The 24,137-nt window shown below is 38.3% G+C and overlaps 1 pseudogene; it reads right to left on the minus strand.

The window, feature by feature from the left end:
- Positions 1-22,023: 22,023 nt before the first annotated feature.
- On the minus strand, positions 22,024-23,717 carry LOC129512387 (beta-secretase 2-like; annotated as a pseudogene).
- Between the last annotated feature and the right edge of the window lie 420 nt (positions 23,718-24,137).

Here is a 24,137-nt window from a genome sequence, read left to right on the forward strand (position 1 = left end):
TATTTTCCAGCTCCAGGTGATTTATAGATTTGCCTGACTGAGTAAGTGACCAGGATGGAAAATTAGGAGCCCTATGTTAGGCAGCAGGGCCCACCTCATAGGCATGTGACCTGTGTAGTCAGACAGGAACCCATACTCAGAAGGGCTCCATACTTGGTTTAATGTAGTGCTATCACCATCTTGAAAATATCAACTTTTTTTTTTTAACAGAGAGCTGTGTGTTTTTATTTTTTCACTGGGTCCCACAAATATGTAGCCAGTCATGGCAGACAACCTCTAAGATGGCCCACAAAGATCCCTATTTTCTAGTCATACCCTGTGTTATCCCTTCCCCCTTAGCATGGGCTGGACCTAGTGACTGACCTCCCACAAATAGAATATAAAGTAATGAAATGTCACTTCCAAGATTAGTTTACAAAGAGACTATGGTTTCCATTTTGTGATCTCCCTTTCTCTCTCTCTCTCCGTATCACATTGACCCCTAGGTTAATTCTCAAACCTAGTTTCCAATATAGTTTTCTCAGGTTATCTCTGTATGAATGGCTCAGCATGGCAAGGAAACCTATCCTTTTAAAAAATTCAGCTAATGTGAAGCATCAACACTGGTAAGTAAAGACAATGATAAATACAAATATTATATCCAAAAATATGTTATTAATTTTGTATTAACACTGGACTATATTTTTAACTTTTTGCTTTCTTTGAAATGCAAATTTGATTCTTTATTTTCTTTCATTATAAACTGTTGAAAAAGAATTTTATTTTATTTTTTATTTAAAAATTTTAGTTAGCTAACATACACTAGTCAACTTCTTGCTTTTAATCTCTTATAGCACCTAATTCAGTTATAAATGAAATACTTCTTTACTAGTAAATAGTTGTGAGAGGAAAGGAGAGTGTGTGAAGAAGGAAGGAGGATTTTATTCATTTGAAAAATAGGCATTATTCTTCACATTTTGCTTACAATTTCCTAATAATCCTGATTATTTTATGCATTCTTGCTTAACCAATTTTCATGCATCCAAAGATAAAACATAAACAGGAATTAGCAACATTTTTAAAGACATGATATAATTCTACATGCTTGCATACCAATGAGATTATTTGCATAAAAATTTTAAACTGTCAAAAAAAAGCCATGTGTAAGGTATTAATCCCATCGTAATTACTATTACTTATTATAAAACTGACCTTCCTAGTGACCTACACTTTGTAAAAGCAATCTTAAAGTTAACAACAAGATAAAGCAAGGAATTCAGAAATCCATATTTCCTCTGTTAAAATGTTTCATATCTTGAAGTGATTACCTGTGATATCAAAGAGTGTGTTTGTATATATAAAATAATTAATGCTTAGAACCTCGTGTTCTGTGGACAGACTTCAAGGGGATCCATAAGCCCTCTTTGCCTTTTTTAATATCAAAAACATTTTCCTTATTTTTAAAATATCAACTCACATTTAAGAAATTAATATTATATTTGATGAAAAGTCACAAAATCATTTCTATATGGTAAAGTTAAAAAAAAAAGACCCTGCAGATACATTAAGGATTCAGTTGAGGCTACCACAGAAATACTTAGTCCTAATTGTGTGGCATTTGTAGACTTAAAATCTTGAACACGAGCATCCAATTAAATACAGCATACTGAAAATATAGAATTTACTGTCTTTCCCTCCTGAAACCCCACTAAAATGACAGTAAACAGATTTTTTTAGCCATAAGGAGAGAGAGGATGTGTAAAAAAAAAATCATAGCAACAACATTTTGGAGGCTGGAAAGCAGATGGATGAGTGATAATTGACTTCACAAACCTGAGAATACTAAAACCTAAGCCAACATAAGGGAAATACAGAAAGAGACTGCAGGATCCCAGCAATGCTCAGAAAATTGAAGCTTCAATTACATTTGAAAGTCAAAGCTGGTACAGATGGACCTTGAAAGATTGAAACACTATAGTTAGAAAACCCCCTCACCCTCATTCCTGACACCTATCTCAATACCCAAGACACCTCATCCCAACCCTGGAAGACAGCTAAAGATTTGTTCTCTGAAAAATTGAACCATAGAGACTTTAAACTCAGGGATAAGATACTGAAACAAGATGATCGGGTGAAAGTTAACTTGATGAATAATGAGATCTTTGACCGTGTTTCCAGGAGAGCAGAGGGTTTCTTTTAGCCCAAGAGAAATTAATTAAAGATCCTGATATCAGGCACTGCCAGATGATCCTACAATAAAGTTCACCTGTTGACTAGTTCTCCATACAGATCCAGAACTTCAAATAACCTTGAATTGCCTTACCATTTAACATGAGTGGATGTCCAAGGATAACCAGATATTTGAGGAAAAGTCTCATGAAGACAGTAATGAGAATGAGAATGAGAAATAAAAGGAACTTGGGATAACAAGATATGCAGAAAGAAGAATACAGCATTCAAGACTTTTTAAATTATTTTTTAAAGATTTTTTTTATCTTTTTTAAGATTTTAAAAAAGATTTTATTTATTTATTCACACACACACAGAGAGGCAGAGACATAGGCAGAGGGAGAAGCAGACTCCATGCAGGGAGCCCGATGTGGGACTCAATCCCTGGACTCCAGGATCACATCCTGAACTGAAGGCAGACGCTCACCAGCTGAGCCACCCAGGCATCCCTTTTTTCTTAATTCTTAGAAAGAAAAATGTAAAAGCAGCTTCTACTTCTGTTCATGACATTGTAAGTGGTTCCAGACTATCCCTCACAACATTTTAAAGAAAGAACAACAACAACTGGACAAAATGTTTGGAAATCAGATGTTCAACAACTAGAGCACACAATAGTGATCCCTAAGAAAAGGGAAATATACAAGGTGAATGAACCACACATTTGACCGAACTTTCCCTTGGAAGCACATCCCAGACTATGGCATAGAGAGGTGGAGGACAAGTATAATACAGAGGCTGAACTGCCTTTGAGGAAATAGAAATCAGAGTTCAAGTCTGTTGAGGATGTAATTGGTGGAATAGGGTGCTAGAAGAGAAGGAGCTAAGAAGGGAATGAGCCCTAGAAATATGCATCAAAGTCTCCTTAAGTACTACTAAAAGATGAGATAGGGCTAAGCCTGGCAGAGACCAACTACAGGAGAGCTGAGAACTGAAGGGAAATTCTAGAGAGCTGCATAGTCCAAGACATGACAGAATTCCACCTGGCAGAGTGGAGAAACTTCACTGAATAGCCTAGGCATTCAATCAAGATCACAGAAAGTCCACACATTACAAGTAGGGTTGCTTAAGCTGTAGAGCAAAGGCTACTCTGTATCTGCCCTAATCACAATGAAAAATAAGCCTCAAAAATATCAAGTTCCTTTGGCAAATAAATTGAGTAAAAAACCCAGTCCTCTTGAAAGGAAGAAAAAACCTGGGCTTACAATGATGTATCAAACACAATAACCAATAAAAAAATTTAAATTCCTAGGCATACAAAGAAGCATGAAAATGTTACCATAAGCAGGGGGAAAAAAAACACAACGGAGATTGAAACACTCAAGAATGGCAAAATATGGGTTATTAGCAGCAAAGAATTTTAAAGCAGCTTTTATAAATGTATTTACTTTTAAACATTTTTTAAAGTATTATTTTAAGCAATCTTTATCCCCAGTGTGGTGATCAAACTCATGACCCTGAGATCAAGAGTCGCATGCTCCACTGGTTGAGCCAGCCAAGTGCCCCTATAAATGTATTTATGGATTTAAAGGACAAGATAAGCTATGAGTGTAAAGATGGGGGAAAGCTCAATAGAGAAATTGAAACTTTATAAAAGAATCAATTCTGGAACTTAAAAATACAATATCTGAAAAGAAAATTTTACTGAGATTGTTTTAACAGCAGGTTAGACATTGCAGTAGAAAAAAATCAGGGAACTTAAAAACAGAGCAGAGAACAACAGCAAAATATCCAAATTGAAGCACAGGAAGAAAAAATGTTGAATATAATTATGAGCACCTCCATGACTTGTGAGACAAATTAAAAAGTCTAAAATGTAAGTGAAGTCCTAGAAGGGACAGAGATTGAAGCAGAAAAAAATATTTGAAGAAATAATAGTGAAAGTGTTTCCAAATTTAATAAAAACTAGCAACCTACAAATCCAAGGAGCTCAATGCACTCTTAGAAGTGTAAATTAAAAAAAAAAAGCCACAGCTATATATCCAAAGGAAGTAAAAGCACTTTCTCAAAGAGATAACTGCACTTCTATGTTCATTGCAGCATTATCCATAATAACCTAGACATGGAAACAACCTAAATACCCAATGATGAATGAATGGATAAAGAAAATGTGATTTTATATATATATTATAATATGTAATTATATTATATATTCATCCAATAATATTCTTACATATGAATATAACATGTATGGATTATAATATTTTATAAATAATTATATTATGATATTTGTGATATAATATATAATAAATCCCAAGAACTAGGATTTAAGGACAACACTTTGGGAGTATTCCAGCTCTGCTCTCTGCCAGAATCTTATTTGCTTCTTCCTGGAGGGAATGATGGGAAGATAATGTTGTGGTGAAGTTGAAAAAAAAAAAAAGTTCTACAAACATATCTACAGGAAGAAAACTATTATACCAAGCAGGGTGAAAATACTTATGCTCCAGTAGCAAATGAAGAACATGGCACAATTTTATTAAGGTTAAGTCCTGAACATGGAGAAAAGGTGAACCGGCTCTTTAGTACAAAAATTAAGAGCTACCAAAATATACTAGTAGCTGATCATATTAGCTTATCTGCATATCCCTTAAAAGAATTTTAAACCTAGGGGCACCTGGGTGGTGCAGCTGGTGAAGTAGCTCTTGGCTTCAGCTCAAGTCTGATCTCAGGGTCATTAGATGGAGCCCTGCATTAGGCTCCATGCTCTGCATGTAGTCTGCTTGAGTTTCTCTCTCCCTCTGCCTCTGCCCCTCTCCCTGCTCTCTCTCTCTCTTTAAAATAAATAAATAAGGGGGGAGGGGCAAGATGGCGGAAGAGCAGGGTCCCCAAATCACCTGTCCCCACCAAATTACCTAGATAACCTTCAAACCATCCTGAAAATTTACGAATTCGGCCTGAGATGTAAAGAGAGACCAGCTGGAATGCTACAGTGAGAAGAGTCCGCGCTTCTATCAAGGTAGGAAGACGGGGAAAAAGAAATAAAGAAACAAAAGGCCTCCGAGGGGGAGGGGCCCCGCGAGGAGCCGGGCTGAGGCCGGGGCGAGTGTCCCCAGGACAGGAGAGCCCCGTCCCGGAGGAGCAGGAGCTGCACCAACCTTCCCGGGCGGGCGGAAAGGGGCTTGCAGGGAGCTGGGGCAGGACCCAGGAGGGCGGGGATCCCCTCGGGCTCCCGGGGACACTAACACACCTGCGAGCGCAGGGGAGTGCTCCGAGCTCCCTAAGGGCTGCAGCGCGCACGGCGGGGCCGGAGCAGCTCGGAGGGGCTCGGGAGCGGCTCCAGGGAGGGGGCTGCGGGGCGGGAGCGCGAATCCCACAGCGCAGGCCCCGGAGCACAGGGCGCCGGGACACAGCCCAGGATCCGGCCTCCCCCGGGACAGGCAGAGGCCGGGAGGGCCCAGGACAGCGAGGACGCTCCTGCCCCGAGCTGAGCAGATCAGCGGCCCCGCCCCAGAGCCTCCAGGCCCTGCGGACGGAGAACCAAGAGCCCCGAGCCCCGTAGTTCCTGCGGAGGCTGAATCCAGGCTTCCAGAGTTGCCATAGCAACTGCGGCTGTTCCTCCTGGGGCCTGACGGGGTAAACAACCCCCGCTGAGCCCTGCAGCAGGCAGGGGCAGAGCAGCTCCCCCAAGTGCTAACACCTGAAAATCAGCACAGCAGGCCCCTCCCCCAGAAGACCAGCTGGACGGACCAGTGATACTCCCCCGTGTTCCAACACAACTTGTTTTTGGCCACTCTGCACTGAGCAAAATGACGAGAAGGAAAACCTCACCTCAAAAGAAAGAATCAGAAACAGCCCTCTCTCCCACAGAGTTACAAAATCTGGATTACACTTCAATGTCAGAAAGCCAATTCAGAAGCACTATTCTACAGCTACTGGTGGCTCTAGAAAAAAGCATTAAGGACTCACGAGACTTCATGACTGCAGAATTTAGATCCAATCAGGCAGAAATTAAAAATCAATTGAATGAGATGCAATCCAAACTAGAAGTCCTAACGACAACGGTTAAAGAGGTGGAAGAACGAGTGAGTGACATAGAAGACAAGTTAATGGCAAAGAGGGAAACTGAGGAAAAAAGAGACAATCAATTAAGGGACCATGAAGACAGATTAAGGCAAATAAATGACAGTCTGAGGAAGAAAAACCTACGTTTAATTGGGGTTCCCGAGGGCGCCGAAAGGGACAGAGGGCCAGAATATGTATTTGAACAAATCCTAGCTGAAAACTTTCCCAATCTGGGAAGGGAAACAGGCATTCAGATCCAGGAAATAGAGAGATCCCCCCCTAAAGTCAATAAAAACCGTTCAACACCTCGACATCTAATAGTGAAGCTTGCAAATTCCAAAGATAAAGAGAAGATCCTTAAAGCAGCAAGAGACAAGAAGTCCCTGACTTTCATGGGGAGGAATATTAGGGTAACAGCAGACCTCTCCACAGAGACCTGGCAGGCCAGAAAGGGCTGGCAGGATATATTCAGGGTCCTAAATGAGAAGAACATGCAACCAAGAATACTTTATCCAGCAAGGCTCTCATTCAAAATGGAAGGAGAGATAAAGAGCTTCCAAGACAGGCAGGAACTGAAAGAATATGTGACCTCCAAACCAGCTCTGCAAGAAATTTTAAGGGGGACTCTTAAAACTCCCCTTTAAGAAGAAGTTCAAGTAACTCTGAACGTGAATGGGCTTAATGACCCCATCAAAAGGCGCAGAGTTTCAGACTGGATAAAAAAACAGGACCCATCTATTTGCTGTCTACAAGAGACTCATTTTAGACAGAAGGACACCTACAACCTGAAAATAAAAGGTTGGAGAACCATTTACCATTCAAATGGGTCTCAAAATATACCCTAAAAACTACAGAACACTTCTGAAAGAAATTGAGGAAGACACAAAGAGATGGAAAAATATTCCATGCTCATGGATTGACAGAATTAATATTGTGAAAATGTCAATGTTACCCAGGGCAATTTACACGTATAATGCAATCCCTATCAAAATACCATGGACTTTCTTCAGAGACTTAGAACAAATTATTTTAAGATTTGTGTGGAATCAGAAAAGACCCCAAACAGCCAGGGGAATTTTAAAAAAAGAAAACCATATCTGGGGGCATCACAATGCCAGATTTCAGGTTGTACTACAAAGCTGTGTTCATCAAGACAGTGTGGTACTGGCACAAAAACAGACATATAGATCAATGGAACAGAACAGAGAACCCAGAAGTGGACCCTGAACTTTATGCTCAACTAATATACGATAAAGGAGGAAAGACGATCCACTAGAAGAAAGACACTCTCTTCAATAAATGGTGCTGGGAAAATTGGACATCCACATGCAGAAGAATGAAACTGGACCACTCTCTTGCACCATACACAAAGATAAACTCAAAATGGATGAAAGATCTAAATGTGAGACAAGATTCCATCAAAATCCCAGAGAAGAACTCAGGCAACACCCTTTTTGAACTTGGCCACAGTAACCGGAGAAGGACAAACAGTGTATGTTCTCATTCATTTGGGGAATATGAATAATAGCGAAAGGGAATATAAGGGAAGGGAGAAGAAATGTGTGAGAAATATCAGAAAGGGAGACAGAACATAAAGACTTCTAACTCTGGGAAATGAACTAGGGGTGGTGGAGGGGGAGGAGGGTGGGGGGTGGGGGTGAATGGGTGACGGGCACTGAGGGGTACACTTGACGGGATGAGCACTGGGTGTTATTCTGTATGTTGGTAAATTGAACACCAATAAAAATTAATTTATAAAAAATAAATAAATAAATAAATCTTTAAAAGAGAAGAATTTTAAATCTGATAAAGACATTTGAAAAACTGCATAAATAAATGATTTAGATATATAATTATAATTACATATATTCATTAAATATTGTGAAGCTATTAAAAAGAAGGAAATTCTTCAATTTGCAACAGCATGAATGGCCCTAGGAGGCATTATGCTAAATGAAGTCAGAGAAAGACAAATACTGCATGATTTGACTTATATGTAGAATCTAAAAGAGCTGAACTAATAAAAACAGAGAGTAGATGGTGGTCATCAGGGGTTATCAAGTAGGGGAAATGGAGACATATTGGTCAAAGGATACAGATTTCCAGTTATAAGATGATCTGAGGATCTAATATTCAGTATGGTGACTGTAGTTAACAATACTATATTATATACTTGAAAGTTTCTAAGAGATTGGATCTTAAATGTTCTTGTCACAAAAAAAGTAGATGTGTGAGGTGATAGAGGTGTTAACTAACCTTATTGTGATAATCATTTCACAATATATATGTATATCAAAACATTACATTATGCACTTTAAACTTATACAATGTTATATTTCACTAAACCTGGGGGGTGGGAATCTCAATAAGAAAAAAGAAAGAGAACCACAGTATAGTCAAATTACTGAAAACCAAGAATAAGAAAACAATCTTAAAAGCCGCCAGAGGAGGGGAAAAAAACACCACATTACATGCAGGGGGAAAATGATAACAATTAAGACTGAGTTCTCATAAGAAACACTGCAAGCAGGAAGAAAATGAAATGACATCTTTAAATTGCTATAAGAAAAATAAAACTAGAATTCAACCTACAATTCCATGTTCAGTAGACATTGAAAATATCCTTCAAGGGGCCCCTGGCTGGCTTAGTCGGTAGAGCATGCAACTCTTGATCTTGGGACTGTAAATTGAGCCCCATGTTGGGTGTAGAGATGACTTAAAAATAAAATCTTAAAAAATATATATCTTTCAAAAATGATGGTAGAAGAATACACTTATGGTGACGAGCACTGAGTAATATATAGAATTGTTGAGTCATTATATCATATACATGAAATTAATAAAACATTGTATGTTCATTATACTCAAAAAATTTTAATGGTATAAAAAAAAGATGGTAGAATAAAGATATTACAGATAAAATGTGAGTTTGCCACAAGAAAATCTCCACTACAAGAAATGTTAAAGGAAATTCTTCAGGCTGAAAGAAAATGATATCCAATGAGAACTCAGAACTGCATGTAGAAATGAAAAGCACCAAAAATAGTAGATACTTTCCCACTGCCTAAAGTCTTACAGGACTTGACTGAGTTCATCACCCACTCAAAAGTTAGCAATTAGAAAAGCAACTTCATCCAGCACTCAAACAAACCCATGTAGCATGGAAACCTTTGGTTCAGCAGTAGCTATACAATTGGACTTGTAAAAAAAACAATCTAAATAAATTATCTAATTAGAGCACTAATTTCAATAGCAGAAGTTCATCCGTGCTATGCCAGACAGTAGGCATTTCCAATTTTGAGCAATGTTCATAGATTAAATGACAGTAACATCTTTCCTGCAGCCAATAAATAATATTCTACCTAGAAGTTTATCCTATTCTAATCTACCTAATAAAGTCCTCCTTTTTTTAAGGGTTTTACTTACTTACTTACTTACTTACTTACTTACTTACTTACTTGAGACAGAGAGAGAGAGCATGAGCAGGGGGAGGGAGAGCAGGAGAGGGAAGGGGAGAAGGAGTCTCAAGCAGATTTCGTACTGAATATGGAGTCCAACGGGGGCTTGATCTCATGACTCTGAGATCATGACCTGAGCTGAAATCAAGAGCTGGACACTCAACTGACTAAGCCAGCCAGGCACTCCTAAAGTTCTTCTTATTTGAAAGATTGTGGGGAAAGGAAAGATAGCAAACTTTAAAAATTCAATGGAAGAGTTGGAATATAAAGTTGAGGAAATCTCCCGGAGCACAGAAGAAAAAACAAAAAAGTGGATGAAAAGTAGAAAAGATGAAGAAAATTAGAGGATCGATGTAGAAGTTTCAACAGCCTACAAGTAAGAGTTCCAGAAAGAAAGAACAGAGAAACAGAGAAAAGAACATTTTTAAAGAAATAATTCAAGAAAACTTCTCACAATTTTTTAAATTGAAAGAGGCTAATATATACCCCAGCATAATAAATGAAAAGAGATCTATTCCAGGATTTAGTACCATAAAATTTCAGAACAGAGATTTTGAGGTGAGAGAGGAAAAGGACATATGAAAAGAATCAGGAATCAAGAAGACATCAACTGCTCAACTGCAACTCTGACTCTTAAAATTTTAAGGTAAATACATTTCTACCCTAGAATTACATGCCTAGCCAAGCTTGTAAATGAGTACAATGATCAATCAAGGACATTTTTAACACATTTAATATCTCAAAAAACTTATCTCCCATCACTCTTTGCATTAGTTATCATCTGCTGCATAATATATTCCCCTAAAACTTAGCAGTTTAAAGGGACAAACAGTTAATTAAAATCTCCCAATTTCTGTGCATCAGCAATCCAGGGTCTCTCTCTCATGATTGCAAGTCAACCTGTCAACCAGGGCAGCAGTTATCTTAATAAGGCACCTCTTTGGCTGAAAAATGCTTCCAAGATTATTCGTGTCTTTGTTCACAAATCTCAGTTCCTTGCTGGCTGCTGATGGGAGATACTAGTTCCTCTGTACATGCACCTCTCAAAAGACTGCTCAAAAGAGGGGTGCCTGCGTGGCTCAGCCAGTTAAGTTGCCTTGGGCTCTGGTCATGATTCCAGGATCCTGGGATTGAGCCCCGGAGTGCTCTCTCTCTCTCTCTCTCTCTCTCTCTCTCTCTCAAATAAATAAATAAAATCTTAAAAAAAAAAAAAGACTCCTCAAAACAAGGAGCTTAGTCCCTACCAAGCAAATAATCTGAGACATAAAGAAAAGTTTGCCTAGGGATCCTTGAGTGGCTCAGTGGTTTAGTGCCTGCCTTCGGCCCAGAACATGATCCTGGAGTCCTGGGATCGAGACCCACATCAGGCTCCCTGCATGGAGTCTGCTTCTCCCTCTGCCTGTGTCTCTGTGTCTCTCATGAATAAATAAATAAAATATTTAAAAAATAAATAAAAAAGAAAAGTTTGCCTAGATAGAAGCTATAGTCTTTTAGAACCAAATCTCATAAGTGAAATACCATCACTTTTCCCATACGCAATCAAAAGAAGACTACACAAGGATGTGAATATCAGGAGGTGGGGATCACTGAGAGCTGTTTGGAGGCTAGCTACTATATCCTTTTCCATAGAAGCTACTGGAGGATGTATTCCACCAAACAAGAAGGTAAACCAAGAATGATGAAGATTTGGGATCTAGGGGGAAAAAAGAGAGAAAAAGAAAGAGAATCCCTAAGAAAGACATGAAGTGAAAAACTCAACTCAGTTGAGTCCAAGACCAGAAACAACCAGTGGAGCTTGAAACAGATGATGGAGGTCTACAGGATGACTATTGTTTATACCATGAACTAATAAATTGGGTGGGTATGGAGTGGGGGTATCTGAACATATTGTGCTGAGAATTCTACTTCTAGCAAAATTGTGGGTACCTTTGTGAAAAACATATTAAAAACTAAGAAATGAAAAACAATTTTTAAGTTAATGTACAAATTATAAAAGAAAGGAAGTATAATCCTGGTATTCTTCACATATAAAGTTTAATTTAAACACTAAAAATTGAGCTAACAAAAATTACTATATAACTAAAAATAGTGGGAGAATAAAAGGGAAATATCTGCAGTGTAAGGGTGTATTTGGATAAAGGAGCTAATGTTCATCTTTTACAGTTGCAAGTCAACAGAAAATATCAACTTAAATATTAACTTAAAAGCTTACATACATTTTCTATATATATGGATACAAGTATCAGAGGAAAGAGCTAGAAAATTTGAAAATACTTGCCTTTGAGAGGTGGAATTCTGAGTGAAACTGGTGAAACAGTGTATGACTGTTGTTCTTTCATCTTACAGGACTATTTGATTTTTTAAAACTACCTTATACATCTATAACTTAGTTTTTTTATTTTTGTTTTTGTTTTAAGAGAGAGTGGGGACCAGGGGAGGCTTAGAGGGAGAGGGAGAAAGAATCTCGAGCAAGATCCACTAAACATAGAGCTTGATGCTGGGCTTGATCTCACAACCCTGAGATCATGATCTGAGCCAAAATCAAGAGCCAGGCACTTAACTGACTGGGCCACCCAGGCATCCCTATAACTTAGACTTTTAAAATAATCTTATTTTTCCTTCACTGAATATAATCTTAAATTCAACTTTAAATTCAGCACTAAATTAGAAAGATATTTTTACTGTTTACCCACAGTAAAAGAACTTTATTAGACATATACATACATATTCTGAAAATAAAATTATACACATTGTAAAGTATGGTAACAATGGGAAATTATCTGTGAAAACTAAATTACATTGTTTATGGAAGTGTCAAAGGTAATATTATTATATATCACATACTATCTCCAAAACTGATGATTTTTCAGGATGTGTGGCTGGCTGTCAGAAGAGCATGCAAGTCTTAATCTCAGGGTTGTGAGCTCAAGCCCCATGTTGGGCAAGGAGCCTACTTAAGAAAAAACAAAAACTGATGATTTTTCAAAATGTCATTACAAAAAAAGTGAAATGGGCCTTATCATAGTTGTTTATATAGAAATGTAGGCAACATGAATAGTTGACCCAAAAGAATTATTTACTATTAAAGTACAATTCAAGCTTAAAAAAAAAAAAACTCCTTTTCAAATGATAATTCACTGGGAAAAAAACCCTCAAATATTTATTCCTTCTTTTATAATAGGTCAAATTATATTGATTCCAATACTTTGGAATAGTCACACTTCTTGATCATCTTCTTGAATATAATAGAATCTTTGATTTATTTTGATATATTAAAAATTTGTGTCAATATCTTTCTGCCTTAAAAAATGAAGAAAGGGAGGAAGGAAGGAGGAAAGGAAGGAAGAAAGGAAAGGAAGGAAAATGTTTCAGGGAGTACAATTCTTCAGTGTAAGTCAATTCATTCCAAAGCAGATTAGAGAACAAAGACTGCCATCCCAGCTCTTGCCTATCTTAACAACAAAGCCTCGGTAAAGTAGAACTCAAGCAGAAATCACTAGCTAAAAACTAAAAGTGTATTTCTTGCCCAAATGCAGCACTCAAACAATAAAATAAAGCTGTGAAAGACACAAAATGTTATACTACAAATACTGGAGAGTCACTTATTGCCAGAACCTTTGGAGTCATCAGGAGTTCTGTTTTTCATAGATCTAATTACTCTATAGTTTTCTTAAAAATCGAACAAAGAACTTAAATTTTTCTTGTGCCTTTCTCTTCCCTTTATTTCCTTTCCTTTCCTATTTTCTTCCCTTCCATTCACTTCCCTTCCTGTTATTTTTCCTTCTAAGTCCTGCCCTTTCATTTCCCTTCTTTTCTCCATACAGGGTGATGATGAAGTGAAGGGGCTGTTTCAAACAGAGGCATGTCAGCTACCAGTGCCCACGCAGACAGTGCAAAGCATGGAGAGAAAGCCATGAGGAGGCTCATCAGTGGTGTGTACACTTGCACCAAAAGATGCAGGATGGGGGGGGCAGCATGGAGATGGTGGGTGAAGGATACAATGAGATTGGGAGATTGAGCCAATAGGAAAATAAATAAATCAATTGAGACAATCAATAATTATATTCAAAATAATGAGAGCCAGATTTCTCACTGTTGGAGAAAGTGCTTACGTGGAAAGGGAGAAGACCAAAAAGAAGCTGTGTTGGAACTAGAGTCATCGGTAAAGGCATGGTCTTAAGATTTTCTTCAATGGAACTACATTCAGATTATTTCTTCCTCGGTGGGCAATGAGCCAGTTGGCACTTATGATAGTAGAGATCTTTATTATAATAAGAAGGAATAAAAAAATATTTTTCTTCTTTCTTTGTCTTAAAGATCATTGACCAAAATCAAAGACTAAAAGAATACTTTGAGTAAGAACCTAAATAGGAAAAAAAGAAAACAAAATGATTAAACACTATGTTTATTTATATTAAAATTGACCAGAGAATATAATTCAATGAAAATAAATTTACCTCAGTGTATATGTAATGTGTGTAATAATTCAATATACATGCAATATATAATAAAATATACTTCATTGTCATGTCATGTTGGTAAATACAATAGGGGAAGAAAAGCCTACAGATTGAGTGCAGGAAAAAACCTCAGTGGAAGCTGAAAACAACATTCTGGCTGGCAGTAAAACTGCACAGCTGGTGCCATTTGGGGAATAAAAAGGAAAAATATTTTTAAAGCCAGTGATTTTTTTTAGAAGGCTCTCAAAAAAACTCCGGTTTGTTAAAAACATTTTTTTGTGTGTGAACTTGAAACCTTATGTTCTCTCTATGTTTTCCCATAGATTTAGTAGTTCTAGTCAATATTCCAACGGGATTTTTCTTGCAGAACTTGAAAAAATTTGATATTGAAAATTTTGTATTATGATTAGGTAAGAATAGAAAGCAATAGGGAGTAAGGAGGATAGCCCTATCAATAATTCAAAAATATAGAAAACAATAATCTTAAAAATTTAGGAATAATGTTGGAATAAAAGACCACTGATGGAATGAAATGGAGAGCACAGAAATAGACTTTGTTATAAGATTTAATATAAGGAGGCATCTGGCTGCTCAGTCAGTAGAGCATGTGACTCTTAATCTTGGGGCTATGAATTGAAGCCCCATGTTGGGCCTGGAGTTTACCTTAAAAAAAAAAAGAAGAAGAAGAATACTTAATAGAAAATAAAGGAGGAATTACAAATCAATGAGAAAGAAGAAAAATATCAAAAAAATGGCAATTTGTGAATTTTGAAAAAAGTCAATTTGTGTTCACCTCATCCTGTATTTCCAAATAAAATTCAGGGGATCTCTGGGTGGCTCAGCAGTTCGGCACCTGCCTTCAGCCCAGGGCGCGATCCTGGAGTCCCAGGATGGAGTCCCACGTCGGGCTCCCGGCATGGAGCCTGCTTCTCCCTCTGCCTGTGTCTCTGCCTGTCTCTCTCTCTCTCTCTTTCTCTCTCTATCATGAATAAATAAGTAAATAATAAATCTTTTAAAAATGAAATAAAATTCAAATAGATTGAATATTAGAACCTTAAAAAATCAAAACCGGGACGCCTCGGTGGCTCAGCAGTTAAGTGTCTGCCTTTGGCTCAGGGTGTGATCCCGGAGTCCCAGGGTCAGGTCTCAGGTCCGGCTTCCTGACTGGTGCCTGCTTCTGCCTCTGCCTATGTCTCTGCCCCCTCTCTGTGTCTCTCATGAATAAATAAATAAAGTCTTAAAAAAAAAAAAGAATCTCAGGTACATCATGTAGAACAGAACCACCCCATCAACCCATAGAATTATGAGAAATAAAAAATCATTTTTGTTTTAAGTCACTAAGTTTGGAGGGTAATTTGTTGGAAAGCAGTAGATGACTGATATAATTTTTTTCCACATCATCAAAACAAAAATTTTTTTTAAATATTTTATTTATTTATTCATAGAGACAGAGAGAGAGAGAGGCAGAGACACAGGCAGAGGGAGAAGCAGGCATCATACAGAGAGCCTGATGTGGGACTCGATCCAGGGTCTCCAGGATCACACCCTGGGTTGCAGGCAGCGCTAAACCGCTGCGCCGCCGGGGCTGCCCAAAACAAAATTTTTTAAAAAACGATTTTATTTATTTATTCACGAGAGACACAGAGAGAAAGAGAGGCAGAGACACAGGCAGAGGGAGAAGCAGGCTCCACGCAGGGAGCCCGACGTGGGACTCGATCCTGGGGATCACACCTGGAGTCGAAGGCAGCGCTAAACCGCTGAGCCACCCAGGCTGCCCCCTCAAAACAAAATTAATAAAAAGATACCACATGTCAAACTGAGAAACTTCTGTAAAGCGCAGGAAATCACCAACAAAATAAAAATGCAACCTACCAAATCAACAACAACAACAAAAACTCATACAATAGCAAAACACCAAACAATCCAAATAAAAAAAGGCTGAGGATCTGAATAGAAATTTTTTCAAAGGCATAGAGATAGACAATGGGTACATGAAAAGGTGTTCAACAGGGCACCTGGGTGGCTCAGTTAGTTAAACATCCAATTCTTGATTTCGGCTCAGGTCATGATCTCAGCATTGTGAGACTAAGCCCCATCCCATGTCCAACTTCACGCTCATTGAGGAGTCTGCTTGAGATTCTCTGTCTCCCTCTGTCCCTCCCTCTGCTTGTGTGCTCTCTCTCTTTCTCTTTCAAAATAAAAAAAAAGGAAAGCTGCTTAACATCACTAATCATTAGGGAAATGCAAAGCAAAACCACAATGAGGTATCACTTTGCCACTGTTAAAAAGGCTATCATCAAAAAGACAAGAAATAAGTATTTGCAAGGATGAAAACAGAACCCTTATGCACTGTTGTTGGTGGCAATACAAATTGGTTCAGCCATTGTGGGAAACAGTACGCGGATTCCTCAAAAAAATTAAAAATAGAACTCTCACATGTTCCAGCAGTCCCACTTCTGGGTATTTATCAGAAGGATGCAAAAACACTAATTTAAAAGGATATCAGCATCCCCATTTCATTGCAGCATTATTTACAATAGCCAAGACTTGGAAAAAACCTAAGTGTTCACCACAAATGAATGGATAAAGAAGATATATATATATTACTCAGCCAAAAAAAAAAAAAGAAGAAGAAAATCCTGTCATTTGCAACGTGGATGAACCTTGAGGGTATTAGGTTAAGTGAAATAATTCAAACAGAAAAGGATAAATACCGTATGATTCCACTTATACGTGGCATCTAAAAAATGAACATCTAAAGAATGAACTAAGCCTGGGTGGCTTAGTCAGTTAAGCATCTGCATTCAGCTAAGGTCATGATCCCAGCTGGAGTCCTGGGATGGAGCCCTGCTCTGGGCTCCCTGCTCCATGAGGAGCCTGCACCTCTCTCTCCCTCTGCCTCTCCCATCTATCTCTTACTCTCATCCAAATAAATAAATAAAATCTTCTAAAGAACAACAACAATAACAACACAAATGAACAAAACAAACAAAAAAACTCAAGCCTACAGATGGAGAACATATTGGTGGTTGCTTGGGGGAGAAGGGCAGGGGCAAGAGGAGCAAATGAGTAAAAGAGGACAAAAATACAAACTTTCAGTTATAAAATAAAAAAGTTCTAGAGATGTAATGCACAGCATTGTGACTATAACTGATGGTATATTGCATATTTGAAAGTTGCCAAAAGAATAGATCTTAAAAGTTCTCATCGTAAGAAAAAATTTTTTTGTAATTATGTGTAGTGACAAATATTAACTAGACTTATGGTGGTGATCATCCACAGAATATACAAATATTGAATCATTATGTTGTACACCTAAAACTAACATGTGTATGTCAATTATATTTCAATAAGAAATTATGATAATAATATATCAATAATGTACCTTTTTTCCCCATAGAATTTGCTTGCCTGTGATTACCTATTTTTGAGTCTGATTCTTTTTTTCTAAGATTTTATTTATTCATGAGAGACACACACACACGGGGGGGGGGGGCAGAGACACAGACAAAGGGAGAAGCAGGCTCCATGCAGACAGCTCGACATGGGACCTGATCCCCAGTCTCCAGGATCACCCCCTGGGCCAAAGGCGGCGCTAAACTGCAGAGCCACCCAGGCTGCCTGAGTCTGATTCTTAAAACAATGAAGTACAGTGGTAATTTAAAAGATGTTGAATATGTATCATTAGTGCTCTAAATGTATTTTTTTAAAAAAGATATCAAAGTTGGGGGGCCTGTATGGCTCAGGTGGTTAATCATCTGACTGTCAATCTCAGCTAAAGTCTTGACCTCAGGATTGTGGGTTCAGGCCCCATGTTGGGCTCCATGCTGGGTGTGAAGCCTACTTAAAAAAAAAAAAGAAAGAAAAAATATCAAAGACAATGAAGAATAAATTGGTACGTATAATACTGTAGTGAGTTATTTGGCAGTAAGTTTCAACAGTTTAAAAATTATTCATTGAACCCCCGAACTCAGTAATTTTACTTCTGGAAATCTATTCAGAGGGAAAAAAAACAGTTGGAAAAAATGTATAAATAAATATGTTCATTGTGTTATTATTTATTGAAAAACAAAAACATCTGTACTCCCGTCACTTTACTCCTTTGCTATCCTCATTAACTCAACTTTATTATTCTACTATCTTCAACATAACTTTACTATTCTTTTTTTTAAAGATTTTTATTTATTTATTCATAGAGACACAGAGAGAGAGAGAGAGAGAGAGAGAGGCAGAGACACAGGAAGAGGGAGAAGCAGGCTCCATGCAGGGAGCCCACGTGGGACTCGATCCCGGGTCTCCAGGATCACACCCCAGGCTGCAGGCGGCACTAAACCGCTGCGCCACAGGAGCTGTCCTAACTTTACTATTCTAAGAAATTCTTGGAAGATAAGAGTCAGAAATATCTTTATTTTTCATTTCTGGGATATCTTGCAAATACATCTAAAGAAACATTGGACTGGTCAACTTTTTTTTTTTTTTGGTCAACTTTTAAATAGTAAGACCAAACAACTGTTTTCTCTTCTAGTCCCTAAAACCTTAGCCTCAAACTTTTAACTTGCCTATGCTCCAATCAATCCTAAACCACTATATGATTCTTACTCTCTCTCTCTTTTTTTTTAAGATTTTATTTATTTACTCATTCATGAGAGACACAGAGAGAGAGACAGAGACATAGGCAGAGGGAGAAGCAGGCTCCACGCAGAGAGCCCAATTCGATACTCAACTCTGGGACCTGGCGATCACGACCTGAGCCGAAGGCAGGTGCTCAACCTCTGAGCTACCCTGGCGTCCCCTTACTCTGTCTTTTTCAATTTCTCTTGTTGAAAGATCCACTTTAGAGCAGATCCCCAAAAGCCTTATAGATCACTGGGTCTACTCTCAGGAAGAGAGATGCTAAGATTCTGTTAAGGCAGTGGTCTCCTTTACTGAGGTAAGCAATAAATTCAGCTTTGCCTTATCACTGGAATGTGTTGGAAATGTTTTGGGGGAGCTGGCAGTCACCGATATGAAAGCAAAAGATGGAATGATATTCATACTTAGTGTCTAATTAAAGGATAGTTACTGTAGAGGCAGAAAATTTTTCCTTTTCCCCCTTCTATGGTTCTTTGCCTGGTCTAATAATTAAATCAATATGAGAGATTAGGTAAACAAAATTGCGTACACACAAGAGCTTCATAAAAATATGAAGACTCAAAGGGCAACCAGTTAACGTCCTGCTTAAGGAATGGGATTTAGGGATGCAAAATGGAGGGAGGCCATTCACAGCAAGGCAGAGGAGGTGTTTAGGGAATAAAGTTGCCCTGTTATGCAGATAAGCTCCTTAAAGAAAAATGTCTGGAAATAGCTCTCTTCCTGGTACAGGACCCCTTTCCAAAGTAGATTTAAGCAGTTGAGAGGGAGGTAAAAAGTTTTTTCTGAATCTGCTGGATTTTAATTGCTTTTAGGTCAAAATGATTCTTGTGATAAAGTGACATTTTTTGGTGGTAAATTCTGCTCCCCTTCATTACTAACTAAAATAAGGTAGATTATTTCAAAGAAATAAAGAAATGTGGAGTAAGTGGAAAATGCTTAGGTTATAAGTTAAATATAACAAAATTGTATTTATAATATGATTCCAACCATGGGCTCTATGTAAGCATGTTAAGAAAAGAAGGAAGGGAGAGAAAAAGAAAGAGGAGGGAAAGGAAGAGAGAGTGAGAAGGAGCAAGAAAATAGCTCAGCAATTCTCTTTGAATGTTGAAATATATTTTTTCTTCTTATTTTCAAATTTTCTTCAATAAAAATGGTAATAATATCTCAAAAAATATTAGGAAGTAATTTTTAAATAGTGTTAAACATATAAATAAAATGTAATGATCTTTCCCAGCTTTGTATACAAATGGTACAATGGCTATTATGGTATGTGAATAGGAGAGATATAATTTGTGCAAAGCTCTCTCTTAAAGTTATTGAAGTACACCAGGTTCCTCCACAATCAAAATTAAATTTACTGGTTAGAAGACTACTGAAGAGAGACCCTAATTGGTAATTGAGGAAAATGATAGACTAGTTCAGGCAGGTGAACTTCTTTGAATATAAATAATCACATTACATATTCTAAAATCTAGGTGGTTTCCATAATCCTCATAAATAATGGGGGCTCTCTTATTGTCCTGTAGATGTGACGAGATTAAAATTATTAACATAAGCACAGCTTCTTTCTTTCTTTTTCCCTCAACTGTTTCCACAAAGCTTTCAGGTACTGCCTACTTAATTAAGCTTTATACTTCTTCCTTTAGGAATGGAAAAGAAAGGCCTGAAAAGAACCAGTGTTCTCAGGGCACTGCATGTTTCTAGGAGCATGTAGCATGGTGCTCTAGAAGCAGGAAGAAGTATAATAATCAAAGACTGAAAACATTATTTTAGGATAGGGAGTGACAGATTTCTAGGAATTTCAAAGCACTAAAAATAGGAGTGGAGAAGGGATAATTGAACCCCTTTAAACATCGGAGAGAGAGGCAGCTGGGTGGCTCAGTCAGTTACCTGTCCAACTCTTGATTTCTGTTCAGGTCATGATTCTCAAGGTTATGATATTGAGCCCTGCATTGGGCTCCACGCTGGGCATGGAGCCTATTTGGGATTCTCTCTCTCTGCCCAACCACCTCCTTCTCTCCCTCTCTAAAAAAATTTAATAAACTTTGTTTAAAAAAGAGTTTGAGAGAAACATGAATCAAGATTGGAATTTCTTTTGGAGTTGTGTTTTAAATGTAACAAAGGAACAAACCTCTGATGCTGTCATTATCATTAAGAAATTAATGAGGAGGGCAGCCCCGTGGCTCAACGGTTTAGCGCCGCCTTCAGCCCAGGGCGTGATCCTGGAGACCCAGGATAGAGTCCCACGTCGGGCTCCCTGCATGGAGCCTGCTTCTCCCTCTGCCTGTGTCTCTGCCTCTCTCTCTCTCTCTCTCTCTCTCTCTCTCTCTGTGTCTCTCATGAATAAATAAATAAATAAATAAATAAATAAATAAATAAATAAATAATCTTAAAGAAAGAAAGAAAGGAAGATAGATAGAAAGAAAGAAATGAGAATTGATTTAAAATTCATAGATGTGGGAAAAAATAAAATAAAATAAAATTCATAGATGTGGAGATGCCTGGGTGGCTCAGCAGTTAAGCACCTGCCTTGCGCCCAGGGCATGATCCTGGAGTCTCGGGATAGAGTCCCACATCAGGCTCCCTGCATGGAGCCTGCTTTTCCCTTTGCCTGTGTCTCTGCCTCTCTCTCTGTGTCTTTCATGAATAAATAAATAAAATCTTTAAAACAAATAAAAAAATAAAATCCATAGATGTAGAATGTTAGTCAATAATAATAACAAATCCCATTCACATGTTAGCAAATAGTGAGATTATTTCTTTGAAGAAATTTCATATGTTGGGTAGGGTAATGCTGATGTCTCCCAACCAAAGTATATTCTTCACACACTGAAAGTTGATCACCTTTGGTGTAATCAGCCATAAATACTTAAGAAAATAATCACATTAACATTGATCACATTAATCATATTAGTAATAAAAAATAAAATCAGTATTAGTAATAATAATCCTAACAGCCTGTATCTAAAGAAAATTTGATGTTTGTTTATTCATTTGTATATCATTTGTATTCTGAATTATCTTAGCACATGACACATTACAGCATGGACTTAACCATATAAAGGGTCTATGTCAAACCATCTAAATAGATTTGCTTTTCAAAATACCAAAAGACCTTGTTTTTCTACTACAAGCATACCTCATTTTATTGCCCTTCACTTTATTGTAGTTCACAGCTACTGTATTTTTTTTTTTTACCAATTAAAGATTTGTGGCAACTTTGCCTCAAGCAAGTCTTTTGTCAATACTTTTACTACAGCATTTCATGTACGGGGCAGGTGCCGACACTGGAAGGGAAGTAGCAGCAGGATGATTAGGAGAAGAAGGATGATTCCACACACGCTCAAGAGAGTAGAGGAGACGATCCACAAAATGGGATCATTCAAAGACAGGGCGGGGACGCAGTTGCTGGCTATGTTGTCTGTCGAGAAAGGCCCAGAAATTTCAAACACTGGAGCATGGCAATTTCTGCACAGGGGCGTGCTGCAAAGCCCACCCTCTTCCAAGCTCTGTCGAAGACCACGTAGGAGCCCTCCATCACGGTAGAACCAATCACCAGTGCATTTGTGGAAGGTGAGATGCCGAATCGGTAATATTTATAATTCAGGCCAGCCCCCATCATGGGCTGGATGTAGAGCTGAGGCAGGATGTTTAGCCGAATGCCTGGCTGGAGTTCTTGTCTCTAGGTAGATGGAGATTTTAGGGAAGTAAGACGAAGGTATCTCCGAATTCGTCCAGCAAGCCAGCTGGGACCCAGTCCAGAAACCATCAGAGAATTCTGGAATCAGAGACGTGCGGGTCACGGCTTCAACCACCACAATGAACACCTTCTGGGGCAGGCACAGAAGCGTGGTACCGCTATCCACGATGGCCTTGTCTGCGTTATACTCTCCTGCAGTCCAGATTCAGACTCTGGCCTCCAATTTCCAACTTCAGAATTTCTATCTGATAATACCACTCCTCCTTAATAGTGGTATACCAGATGTCTCCTTTGTACAAACTCGGTTCAGTTCCATCCAGGACAAGACTACCTCCGTTGGTACCAGATCCAGCTACGGGCAGCCCCGCCCCCCATATCTGCATGGAGACGACGTTGGGGATCTTCGCCTGCGCCACCAGAGAATCAAAGAATGTCTCCAGGGAACTGGATGGCTTGGCCAGAGCAGCATATGCGAGTTCAAGTGTCCCATTCCATTTGATACCAGGCAGAAAGAAATTCTCGGACTCAAAGATAGTGGCAATGTTGACAAGGAAGGAGCTGTTGAAGCCTTTGGGGATGGTGACAAAGTCCTCCCCAACGAAGTCAGTCTAGCTCCCTTGCGTGTACTTTGCAGTGACATCAAAGCCCTTGGAGCGGTTCGTACTGGACTTGTCTGCCTAGGAAGTACGACATCACTTCATGTCTCCGTGTCACATTTCAGTAATCTCACAGTATTTCAAACTTTATCATTACTATCATGTTTGTTATGGTGATCTGTGATCAGTGATCTTTGATAGAGCTATTGTAATTGATGGGAAGACACGAACCACACCCATATAAGACAGGGAATGTAATCAATAAATGTGTATCTGATTGTTCTATCAACTGGCTGTCCCTCCCATCTCTCTCCCTCTCTTTGTGCCTCCCAATTCTCTAAAACAAAACAATATTGAAATTAGGCCAATTAATAACCCTATAATGGTCTGTAAGTGTACAAATGAAAGGAAGAATCTCACTTCTCTCACTTTAAATTGAAAGCTGGAATGATTAAACTTAGTGAGGAAGGCATGTCAAAAGTTAGGCCTTTCATGCAAGTTAGCCAAGTAATAAGTACAAAGGAAAAGTTCTTGAAGGAAATTTAAAATGCTATTCCAGTGAACAAATGAATGATAAGAAAGCAAAAGAGCAATATGACTGCTTATTGACAATGCCCCTGGTTACCCAAAAGCTCTGATAGAGAAGAACAGTGAGATTCATGTTTTCATGCCTAACATAACATCCATTCTGCAGCCCATTGATCAAGAAGTCATTTCAACTCTCAAGTCTTATTTAAGGAATACATTTCATAAGACTAAATAAAGCTGCCATAGATAGCAATTCCTCTGATGGATCTGGGCAAAGTAAATTGAAAAATTTCTGGAAAGGATTCTCTGTTCCATTACAGATACCATTAAGAATCATTGTGTTCACAAATTCCTTTAGCTTGTTTGTCCTGGAAACTCTTTATCTCTCCTTCTAGTCTGAATGACAGCCTTGCTGGATAAAGTATTCTTGGCTGCATTATTTTCCCACTTAGCACATATGGAAAATTTATTGTGGTCTTATTTTAAGAAATTGCCACAGCCAACTCATCATTCAACAGCCACCATCTTGATCAGTCAACAACCATCAACATCA

This window comes from Nyctereutes procyonoides, unplaced genomic scaffold (genome assembly GCF_905146905.1).
Source record: "Nyctereutes procyonoides isolate TBG_1078 unplaced genomic scaffold, NYPRO_anot_genome, whole genome shotgun sequence".
NCBI lineage: Eukaryota > Metazoa > Chordata > Mammalia > Carnivora > Canidae > Nyctereutes > Nyctereutes procyonoides.